This window comes from Bison bison, unplaced genomic scaffold, assembly GCF_000754665.1.
Source record: "Bison bison bison isolate TAMUID 2011002044 unplaced genomic scaffold, Bison_UMD1.0 scf7180017864289, whole genome shotgun sequence".
Taxonomy (NCBI): Eukaryota; Metazoa; Chordata; class Mammalia; order Artiodactyla; family Bovidae; genus Bison; species Bison bison.
The window spans coordinates 9973741-9984930 of record NW_011494861.1 but is presented as its reverse complement, the minus strand read 5'-3'; the positions used below and the strand labels follow the sequence as shown (position 1 = coordinate 9984930).

Genomic DNA, 11190 nt, shown 5'->3' with positions numbered 1-11190 from the left:
ACCCGCCTCTCTGGCCCCTACCTGGCTTTGCCCCCCAGCCTCTGAGGTGGGGATGGGGGGGTGAAGGCCCCTCGAATCGCGGGCACCATGTCCCCAAAGTGGGAGAGACTCAGGTCCTGTTATGGCCAATCTCCTCTGCAGGACCCATGGTGTAGAATAAGGATCCAGACTGGTCAGGGCTCCTTGGGGAACTGGGGAGGCGGCCATGCTGGCCACAGATGTTTGGCGCTGAGGTAATAATAAACCTCTCCTGAAAACCATTGACCATGTAACCTCGGACAGTGAACGCCTGCGGCAAGGCTCTGCAGGACGGGCTTGCCTGCATGTCAGACCAGTGCCTCCTCCCACACAGAGGGTCCCTAGTGCCCACAGGAGCAGGGGTGGGAGGTGTCGGCACTTTGTTCTGAGTGCAGCCTGTGCCGGCCCTCCACTCAAGGACCTTCCTCGGTGCATACAGGTTCCAGGTTTGCCCATTACCCTGGCTGGTTCACATGTATGGAGCCGGGCCTTGGTGCCTTCCATCAGCCAGTACAGCTCTCAGGCCTGATTCAGCTCAGAGGCACCTGCAGGGCTGGTCCAATAGGTGCCTGCAGGCCTCCCCATGTCCTCTGCCTCTGGTCAGCTCAATGGGCATTGGGTCAGCTCACCAGGGCCTGGGAAATCTCCAGACCAGCACCGGCTGACTCAGGCTGAACAAGTCCCACCGTCCTCAAGTCCTGCTTCCCACCTAGGGGATTCTCCTCTACCTGAAAGACCAGGTGGATGGTGACCTTCAGAATGATCCGGAAGGGCCCAGCCTCAAAACTGCTCTGATGGATGGAGTCCTGCTGCTGGGAAAACAGGAGCACAGAGATGATGGTGGGCTGGAGGCTTGGAGGCCACCTGCTCACCTCCTGGGAGCCCGACGCTCCTCCCCACCTGGACAAGGTCCTTGCCAAGACGTCTTAGAGATAGGCTGCCTGGGTGAGAAAGGACCACAAGCTCAGCCTGGCACAGCCCTGGGCACAGCACCCCAGCAAAGCCAGTATCCGCCAGCTACTCTATACCCCACGGTTGGAGCACACACTCTGGAGCAGGGCGCTGGACCCCTGCAGTCAAGTCATCCAGACCCTGTTTGGGGAACAGCATCTTACAGCCCAGATGGTGGTCATGGAGGTCATGGTCAGCCGGGGGCCGGCCCTGGAGTGGCCAAGGCATTAGACTGCTGTGTGCAACGCTATTAATAGTAAGGAAGGAGACATTGGAGGAAGTCCAGCAGGGCCCCAGCCTCTGTCTCACTCTGAACCCTAGGGAACAGCCTCTGGATGACAGAAGCCAAGGCCTGGACTTGGTCCCCCAGGTGCTGGAGTAGCCACTGCTGTGTGGCCTCGGACAAGTTGCTCAACCTCGCTGAGCTGCCTCATGGCATAAGAGGGACAATCAAACCAGATAATGTTATGTGGGACTTTTTTTTTTTGCAAGACGCAAACGGCTGCTTGGTCTTTGTGCAAATAAAGGAAGAATGCCGTTTGTGTCATCCCTCCCCAGTAAGGGGTAGGGGCTCTCAGTCCACCGTCGCCGTCCCTCCTTTCTTCTGTGGGGAAGCCTGCTGGGATGTTCTAGACCCCTGCCAAGCAGCCTCGCTCCAGACCCCTTTCAGGGCAGGGCCTGTCCTCACCCTGGCTGCACGCCAGAGTCACCAGGACCTCTCACAAACTGAGACACCCAGGCCTACACTCTTGACGAACCTGCGTCGTGGGACCCCTTTGTCCTGCGTGGGCCTAGTCTGTATGTACTGTATTTTCTTCAGTTGAAATAGTTATTGCCCGTCTGTCAATAATGGAAGAGTCTGGCCTCAGATGTACAGACGCACAGCACTGTTCCCGAGGAGGCAGCGTGGCAGTTTTGCATCCAGCCTCTCTGCACTCAGCACCAAGCCCACGGCACACACACGTGCTCACAGGTGTAGCTAGGATACAAGTGTGTGCACATATGCACAGAGCACAATCATGCACACACGTGCACAGACATTCATGCCTACACACATGAATCCCTTGTGGAGAATCACTCTTCCACCATTCTGAGGCCCAGGACCCTGAAGCCCCTCTCTGAGTTTGCCTCATGAGGAGAAATGTGTGCAGGAAAGCCTGCCAGGGATGGGGGGAGAAACCTCTCGACCGTGGCTCGTTGCTGTTCTGTTCCCTGGACCCCAGGGTCTGCTCTGCATGGCGGGAAACTCACGGTTGCCCAATAGGGGCCCCATGAGGGGAGGGATGGAAGAGGCAACCACAGGGACAGCCTCAGCAGCAGGCGCTGGGACCTGGCACTCAGGTCCCCGAGGGGCCACCCCCCACAAAGCAGGCAGCCCGGTAGGATAGCTAAGGGCAGCAGTAGGAGGCCAGCTGCCCCTCAGCCTGCCGGTGGCTGCTCAGGAGCCCAGGCCTGGTTTGCACTCCCCGAGGCTCTTTGCAGGCCCAATTCTTGAGTTCTTCATTTCCCAGGAAGGCTTTGCTCCTTCCCTCCCTGGTAAGGAGTTGGGGCTCTCAATCTACCGTCCACCGTCCCTCCTTTCTTGGTGAGCTCCCAGTGGGGGAGCCTGCTGGGATGTTCTAGACCCCTGCCGAGCAGCCTTGCTCCAGCCCCCATTCGGGGCAGAGCCTGCCTGCCCCTGCCCTGGCTGCACGCCAGAGTCACTGGGACCTCTCATAAACTGAGATACCCAGGCTACACCCATGACGCTCATGAGTTGGGGGTGGGCCCAGGCATCAGCGTTTTGCAAAGATTTTGGGTGTTTCCAGCATGGGGCTGGGATCAGGAGCAAGAACCAGAGCGCTGTGGCCACAGCAGGTTCTATGCCTTCAACCTCATCCGCCTGATGGTTTCCACACCTGTAGTTTGGGCATTTTGCATCGAAGGGGGACCAGAGAAAGTGTGCGGCTGGCCCATTCTGTCATGGAAACCTGGGGCTGGCTGCTCTCAGGGTGGCCAAAGAGGCCCGAGGGGCCTTCAGATCAGCCACGTGTGCCGCAGCCCCAGGGTTCCCAGAAGTGAGCCTGGGCTGGGCAACTGCCATGGGACCACCTGTCCACAGGTGTGCCACATCCACCGAGGGCCCAGATGAGGCCCACATGACCCCTACCTCCAGCTTCCGTCAGTGCCAAAATGAAGGCCTCTTTCTACCGTTAGGGAATTATCGCGTGAATGCAGCCAGGGCTAATCGTAACCAGGGCACGGCTAATCGCAGTGTTGATTATGGAGTCACTATTGATTTTCTCAGAGGCAAACGTTTCTCGCATTTACAACACCTGTTATCTTTTGACTAATAGAAGTGACACTGATGAGTCGAAGTTCATCTCTGGACTCAGTTCCTCCCCAGCCCAGAGGGGCGGCACCTCCCCACCCAGGTGTGTGATTGCCACTTCTCCTCCTCCACACGTTTTAAAAAGTTGTGACTCAAGGGGGAAAGTCATTCTGGCCATCACAGTGTGTGGTGTTGAATCTAGAGTAAAACTGCTTGGATTTTTTTTCTTTGGATTCACTTAAACTTACCCCAAACTTGCTTTTCTTCTCGTGGGGTGCGGGGAAAGACTCCACGAATTTGAACATTTGGACCACACACTAACGTCATAGCCTGGGAATGCATTTCTCGGTAAATCACGGACTTGATGTGAATGTCATGCAGCCCCGGCACTCAGCTGTGGGATGGAAGATGTGCAGCCAGAATAAGGAACCACCGTGCCCCCTGTGCCGTGTTCTGGGTTTTATCTCGTCGCTTTCCTCAACTCTAAACGCCGCGAGTGGATGGAGAATTCCTTCTCCATCAGAAGCTGTACCTCCTTTTCTAAGTATTAAGATAAAAAAGGTGTACTTTGGAAAATTCTAAATATAATAGAAAATCCATTGCACTGATCAAGAGATTTGTCTTTCCGGGAAGCTCTCATGTGAGGGAAGGAGGCAGTAATCCATCAGCCCGGTCTGCCCCTCAAATAGATAATCAATTTCCCTGAAAGCATCAATAATCAGAGTGGACATTTATTGCCCTTTGGATGGTTTATCTTTGGGGCTGGGGACAGCAGGGCCGTGATGAATACCAAATCTGCCAGGGAACACAATTAAATGCCGCAAGGATAAAGGATTTTATATCGTGCACCAAAAAAAGCAATCAAATTCATAATTGAACTCCATCACATGAAATCAGCCATAAATAAATAAATATCACACACACCCCAAAGCGAGGCACTGGAGCCCCATGTTATAGGTCAGGCGACTGTGTTGCCAGCACTGTGTTCGTTTATCTGCCTGGAGTGTGTCCGTCTCCCAGTGACCCAGCCGGTGAGTGGGACGTGATCCCCTCCTCCCAGGCAGGCACTCGGGGTGGCCACAGCCGGCTGCTTCTCTTAGTGGAGAGAAAACATTGTCCTGGGCCGAAGTGTACTAACTGGCATCAGAGTTGTGCACTCATCTTGCTGCCAGCACCGGGCAGTCCTGAGGGGGACGGGGAGGCAGAGGAGGTGGGTGACACGTAGGGTCCAAGGTGTTCTGGGATCCTCAGGACCAGGGAGCCGCTGCCTGTCCCGGGAGGAGCACTTGCCCGCTTATCCTCCAGGCAACTGGGGGCTGCATTCAAGGTGACCTTGAGCTGGTCCAGTGAGAGCTCCAGGCAGGCCTCTCAAACCCTGGACCTGGGGGTTCTTGTCTCTGGGGAATGTGCTCATTTCCTACTGGACACAGCATTAGGGCACTCCGGTGGAGAGGGGCAGTTGGACCCCCTCTTGCGGCAGAACTGTAGAGCTAAAAGCGGGGGGCAGAGGGCATGGCCTGCCCATCTGGTGCTGGATTTCTGGGGGAAGGAGAGGGGTGCTGGTTCCGGTTCAGGTCTGTTTGGACTTCACGAGCTTGATTTTTGAAAGAGCCTTGAACACGTTAGCGTTTAAGGTCATATACACTTGGCAAAATGTGGCTTTCAGTTTGGAAGGGAAAAAAGGCATAAAGGGCATTTTGGACACAAAATAGTTCTTTAAAACAGCATTTTGATGAGTTAAGTATAAATAAATCAGAAACACACGGATTTCATTTCCTTTAAAATACCCGAGGGCTCAAACACTAGCGGGAAAAGTGCCTGGCAACGGCGGTTTGGGATTTTGACAAACCCAAATATTTTGAAGAGGTTTCTGCAGTGTTTGCACCCAGGTCTCCTCGTCTGCCCTGCCTTCATGTGAGCACCCAGTGGACTCGTGCCCACCTGCCTATGATGGGCAGGTGGTCCGTTTGTGTGTGTGTGTGTGTGTGTGTGTGTGTGCGCGCGTCCATGCATGTGTGTGGGCAAGTGCGTGAGGACAGGCAGCAGAGAATAACAGCAAGGACAACCAGAAAAGAGATAAGCCTTTGAGACTTAAAGCATTCGAACTTTATTTTGAGATGGAATGGGGAAATAAAAAGCCTGAGAAACTAACTTGATGGCATTGAGAAAAGGCTCCATCTATCTACAGTGGGCCTGGGATGAAGTCAGGGAGGTCTGCTCATTGTCTGAACATCTGGGCTGCAAGTGAGAACCCCAGCTCCTCCCCTGGAAGTGTCAGATCCGGGGACAGAGCTCCTGGAGCAGCCAGATGTGTGAGCTGGGCGGACACAGCCAGTGGGCCACAGGCACGACTGGGCACTGCAGGGGGGCCGTCACCTCTGTGGGCCAGTGGGGTTTGGTATGGGTGGTCTGCCTTTATCTGTGCTCCTGGGTTTGCGGGGACAGCCAGTCTGGGTCACTGCTGTGGCTTCACTTGGGACAACTTGGCCCAGGGGGTGTGGGTGGTGCTGGGCAGGTAGGCTGGTTCCAGGGTGTTTTGATGAAACACCAGCTTCCCTGCTTAGGTGATTCAGGGGCCAGGAGGAAAGGCAGAGGCCATCTTCCTTCCCATCCAAGCCGGAGGGTAGTCGGCAGGGAGATGCTCCAGAGAATCCCTGGTGATGAGTTTTCTGGTCTCCTCATGAATAAACACAAATCGAGGAAGAGCTCGTGGGGCAGTTACCCATAGTCCCAGAGCTTGCTCCGCAGTTTTACAAACTACTGAAGTTTGGGGCTCCCAAAGGGGAGCACAGACGCACACCATGGCTGCTTCCAACATGTGGCCCTCTTGGTGAACCCCCAAGCCCAATTGCTCAGATAGAATGTGAGCCAGTTCTCGAGTCCTGGGTGCCGTGCACACACTCAGCCTGAGGCCTGCAGCTCTTATCTAGAACATCTGGCCCCTTCGTGGCTGTCTCCGAGACTCTGAGACCGGGCTGTTCACTCAGAGACGTAAACAGAGGAGCTGCCCGCCAAGGCCGGCCCTGACACGGTACTCCTCACAGTGTTCCTCTTGGCGTTCGATTAGAAAAAGAAAAAAAAACTTGCAATCAATACTCAAAGTTGGATTTTGAGCTTTTCTGCAAAACTGGGCTTGGAGTGTTTAATAACAAGGTTCCTCACTGCTTGGCCTCTAGGTTTATAATAAAAATAAATATTTCCCCTTCCTGATGTGGAAGGCAATGCCAACTGCAGGGAGGAGCTTGGAGGCGAGAGGAAGCAATTGGAGATGCTTAAACGCCGCAAACATAAGCCCCCGGGGGTCTTCGGGGGCTGGGTACCTTGACGGGACCCCAGGGATCGAGAATGTTCCCAGCTGAGTTCCGACCTCTTCTCTAATTGTACAGTGTAAACTAATCAGCGCCCAGTGCCTTTTCTCTTTATGACCAAGACAGAACAAAGCCTCAAATTACTAATTACACAAATACAGTGTCTTTTGCTAATTGGATTGGTTAATGTTAGTTAATAAAGCACTTTAAAGATAGGCATGTGGTATGAAAGAGGCAATTCATACGTTTAATAATAGGCTAATAACTGTCAGTGATGGTTAATCAGCCCTTGTCGCGTGTACCGACCGTCGGACTCTCCTTCCAGGCCTTTGGACGGCTGGTACAAATTAATGCCGTCACAGGAGCCAGCAGGGCCGGGAGCCCCTGTCCGCCTGCAGCTCGCACCCCTTCCTGCCTGCAGCTCGCGCCCCTTCCACGCCGTGAGGGCTTGGCAGTGCCTGCTGACCACAACCCCGGTGGCGGTTTGGGGCGTTCATCCTCTAAGGAAAACCGAAGCCCTGTTATTTCTATTATTTATGAAAGAGCCTTTGGTTAAACGATTAGGAAAAGGAACCAGAGGCCTGCGTCCTCATCCCGAGGCCAGAGGCTGAGCCGTGTTACTCGGTGACCCTGGGCAAGCTCTTTGACCTTCACAGGCCTCAGTCAACTCAGCTGGAAAATCGAGTAAAAGGACTGTAGTGTCTCAGGCAGGAGCTGCTGAGTGGAGGTGCACGGAGAGCAGACTGTGACAGCCCCGAGTGCCGGGGCCTGACAGTAGAGGGTCTACCGTGCCCGCTCAGGGCCAAAGCCAAAAGGAAATCAGGCTTTGTGGACCCCCAAATCGGGCCCCAGGACCTGGGACTCCAAGCCCCACTCTGGACTGGATGGGTGAGATGCAAAAACCAGGTTCCCTTGTTTCTGGCCATGAAGAGCTTCCTCCACAGACTCCCGAAACCAGGGCTGACTGAAGGCAGGTGCTGGTTTGCGGTCGGCTTTGGAGCTGGCATTCTGTCCTGGCTCCCACACCTACAGGCACCCTGTGGGTCAGGTTTACACTCATCTGGTCCTCTGTTTCAAAATGTGGCCTCCTTGCTATATCCAAGGTTTTATCGATTCATCCAAGCAAATCTTTTTCTGTTAGAGGAAAACCAGACCAGAACAAATCACCTGCCACGAGCTGCCCCGTGAGCTGGCATCACCAACTTCATCCACAGGGACCCCCTCTTCCAAAGCATCCCAAGGCAGGGGGCTCTGTCCAAGTCCAAGGGGGCCTCCTGGGAGCAGAAGCCTGGAGAAGCCCCAGGTTTCCAGGGAGGAAACTTGAACAATGGAGCGTGCGCAGATATGTTTACTCCAGTAAATGAAATGCCCCAGGTGCAGATCCAGGGGAAGAAAGTGGCCCAAAGTTCTGCTTCCATCTGCTGGGCAGCTCTGCTAAGCTGGCAGCCTGCACCGAGCGGAATCTATCTGTAAGAACATGAATGCACTGTAATCAGGACCGTTAAACCAAACCAAGCACAAAAGTGAGGCTGCGGGGACAAAGGGCTCACCCACCTCCTGGGTCCTGAGCAAGGACTGGGGGAGGGGCCATGCTATCCAGGGTGGGCAAAGGGGCCACTGGCACAGGGGCCCATCTCGCTCCTCACCCCAAGTGCTGAGAAGTGGGACTTGTTTGTATGGACTTGTTTTTTCTGAGTAGAGCTGGCCCAGCTTGAACCACAGGCCAAGCTGAGGCCACTTGGGCGTCCATGCTTGAAGTTCCACCTTGAGGAGCTCAGGCTGTCCTGGCCCAGGAGCCCCCCACCCCCAAGTGCAGGCCTGCTGAGCTCTGCTGATCGGACCTGGGTCTCTGTCTCTGTGCCCCACCGCCCCTGGGGACCCTGGCTCCCCAGGGCCCCTGCCGGCTGGATTTTCAGGGGGCTGCTTGCACTGTCTCTGTCTCCCTACTCCCCCGGCCCCGTCTCTGTCTCCTCCATCGCTCTCTCCTTCTGTCTCTCTCTGTTCCTTTCTCCCTCTGTCTCTGTGTCCCTGTGTCTGTCTCTTTCCCATCTCGGTCTGTATCTTTGCTTCTCTGCCTCTGTCTCCTCCATCTCTCCCTGTCTCTGTTTCCCAACCCAGGTATGGGGCATGCTGGGCACCGCCCCTGCCCCCAGCACAGGCAGCACTTGCTCAGACCTTGTGTGGTTCACATCCTGGCTGACCTCAGTTCTCTTCTCAGTCTTTGGAAAAAGCAAATAAATTATGCTGCCGAACAAAATCTCCCAACTCCAAGAATAGAGCTTTAAAAATCCTACCAAGAAAATTTCTGAGGACGCGGTCAATGTTTCCCTGAGGCCATGTTCTCCCAGGCATGGGCTGGGTGGACCGTCCCCGGCCACGCTGATGGCCCGCAGACCAGCTCAGAGCTGTGGGGCAGGACTGGAGAGGTACGTGGCCTGCAGGGCCCCTGAGTGCCCTCCCGAACACACACCCCCACAGTGCCCTGGGGACACACATGCCCCTGTGCCCACTCTGCCCCCTGCACTAATGGGGGTCAGTTCTCTGAGACCATCCCGCAGGCAGAGGGTGACCTTGTCATGTTAAAGTGACAGGCACAGCGGTAAGCATCAGCATGACCCCATCACGTGGCTTAAGCCTGTGCCCACTCTTGCCGCAGATCCCATGACTGATGGGCGCTGTCCCTCCAGGTCCACGGATGGGGTTCCAGATGTCCAGGCTTACCTCTGGCCATTGCAGGAAAACCAGAGAAGAGTTGAAGAGGCCCTTGCTTTGCTCTCAGGAGTGCAAACAGGAAGGAAGGCAGCAGGTGTGCACGTGTCCTGAGGTTTTGGCTGCTGGACTCAGGCCCCCAGGAGAGCAGTGGGATCCAGACCTCTGGGGTGGAGGGGGGATGCGGGGGTGACTTGTGCTCCCTGCATGGATGCAACCTCCTGTGCACCAGTGACTCATTAGAAAGAGGAGACACAGTCCACGCAGAGTAAAGTCACAGTCCACGCAGAGTAAAGTCACAGTCCACGAAGAAGTCAGGATGCTCAGCAGGTGCTTCGAGTGCCTGTGTGTCACTGGTGATCACGTTCTCCGTGCTTCTGGGCGTGTTACTGTGGCCCGAGGTGGGACGGGCACGTCCCCGGGACCCTGCAGTGTCGTCGTAAAGTGGAGTTGACAGAGGACAGTTTTGGGCACCGACCTCCCCTCCTGAGGTCTTGGGAGCCAGAACTGCCTGTGTGACAGCCTGGGTCCATCCCTGACCATCCAGGTGGCTCTCCAAAAAGCAGTGGCGGCAAGGATGCGATTGGAGCACCATCCAGGTTCCCTGGTGTCATGAAGACACACCCCCCTACCCACACTTCCCGAGGCCCCCACACTTCCCATTGGGAACCTCAATGAAGCAGGCCCTGGTGGCCGCCAGGCCCGACCCCAGGAAGGGTCTCCCCATCTCAGGGGAGGTAAACGTCCCAGGATGCTGACGGGCTTGAGGTAGAAATCCCAGCGGGGGTTTGGAGATTTCCCTTGTGACAACTCTGAGCACATCTTGTTGGAAAACAGGAAAAAAGAAAGAAAGACAAGGAACGGGGTAGTTTCAAACTGCTTCCAATTTCACACCGTCTCTTCCCGGCGGGAGGCTGCAGCTGAGAATGCGCGCTGGGGGGGGGCCGGGCAGGCCGGGCGGCCGTGGCAGCTGTTTGCAGGATCAGGTGTTCTGGGAACCCAGCTCTCTAGCTGCCCCGTGTCTTGGTCACTGAGCAGAGCTGCCTGGGGACAGGGGAACCTCCTGCAAGGTCACACAGCTTTCGGAAAGCACTGTGCCCACATCTCCGAGGACATGAGACCTCCCACCTGCGTCTTCCAGCCACTGTGTCTTCGCTGGGCTGGGGGCCCGTGTGCTGCTTCTGCTGAGGACCAGACAGTAACAGGCGGGCTTTTTGTTCCACGAGCCATCCCGTCTTATGTTCTGTATTTTCACCACCCTTTATCATGTAACGGGCCTCATAGCTCACAGGACATGGGGACAGGCCACAGGCTAGATTTACCCCGCCAACCCTGCCAGAGGCCAGGGCAGCCCAGGAGGCCCTCTGCTCCATGCTGTGGTCTCTGAGCCCCCTTCTTGGTGGCTACTCCCCTCCCCCCACCCCAGGAGGGGGTCTCAGTGTCTAAGCCTGGGTGGTCACACACAACATGGGAATTTACTTCCTCAGCAGAGCATCACTGTGCTCCTGAGGAACAGTCTGGTGCAGCACACATTCGCATGCCCCCATTTCTCAGACAAGCAAGTTGAGGCTGGTGAGTGGGAACCCGTAGGTAGCAAGTGCAGAAGAGTCATCTCTGGGCTGGGAATCTCCGTGTTGCTCTGAGGCCTCTCCCACCAGGCCAGGCACCTGAGGCAGGAGGGTCCAGCTGATGCCCCATGTCAGTCAGGAAGCCCTGAGAGGTGTCCCCAGGACGGGGACAGGCGGCCTGAGCCATGGGCTTGGCTGAGTCTGGGAAGTCCTCCCGAATTCCCTCCTGACCCTGAGCTGGAAATGCAGGAGGGGGCCCTGGGGCCGGAGGTTGCTTGGGAACCCGAGGCCAAGTGGGGGTGGGTGGGCTGGCCTTGCTCTGCTG

General features: G+C 55.9%; 1 protein-coding gene across 1 annotated transcript in view; it reads left to right on the top strand.

Annotated features, from left to right (window-relative positions):
* The window catches only part of PRDM16 (PR domain containing 16), a 315916-nt gene that overhangs the window by 117096 nt on the left and 187630 nt on the right, over positions 1-11190 (top strand). The gene's annotated exons all lie outside the window — the stretch shown is intronic.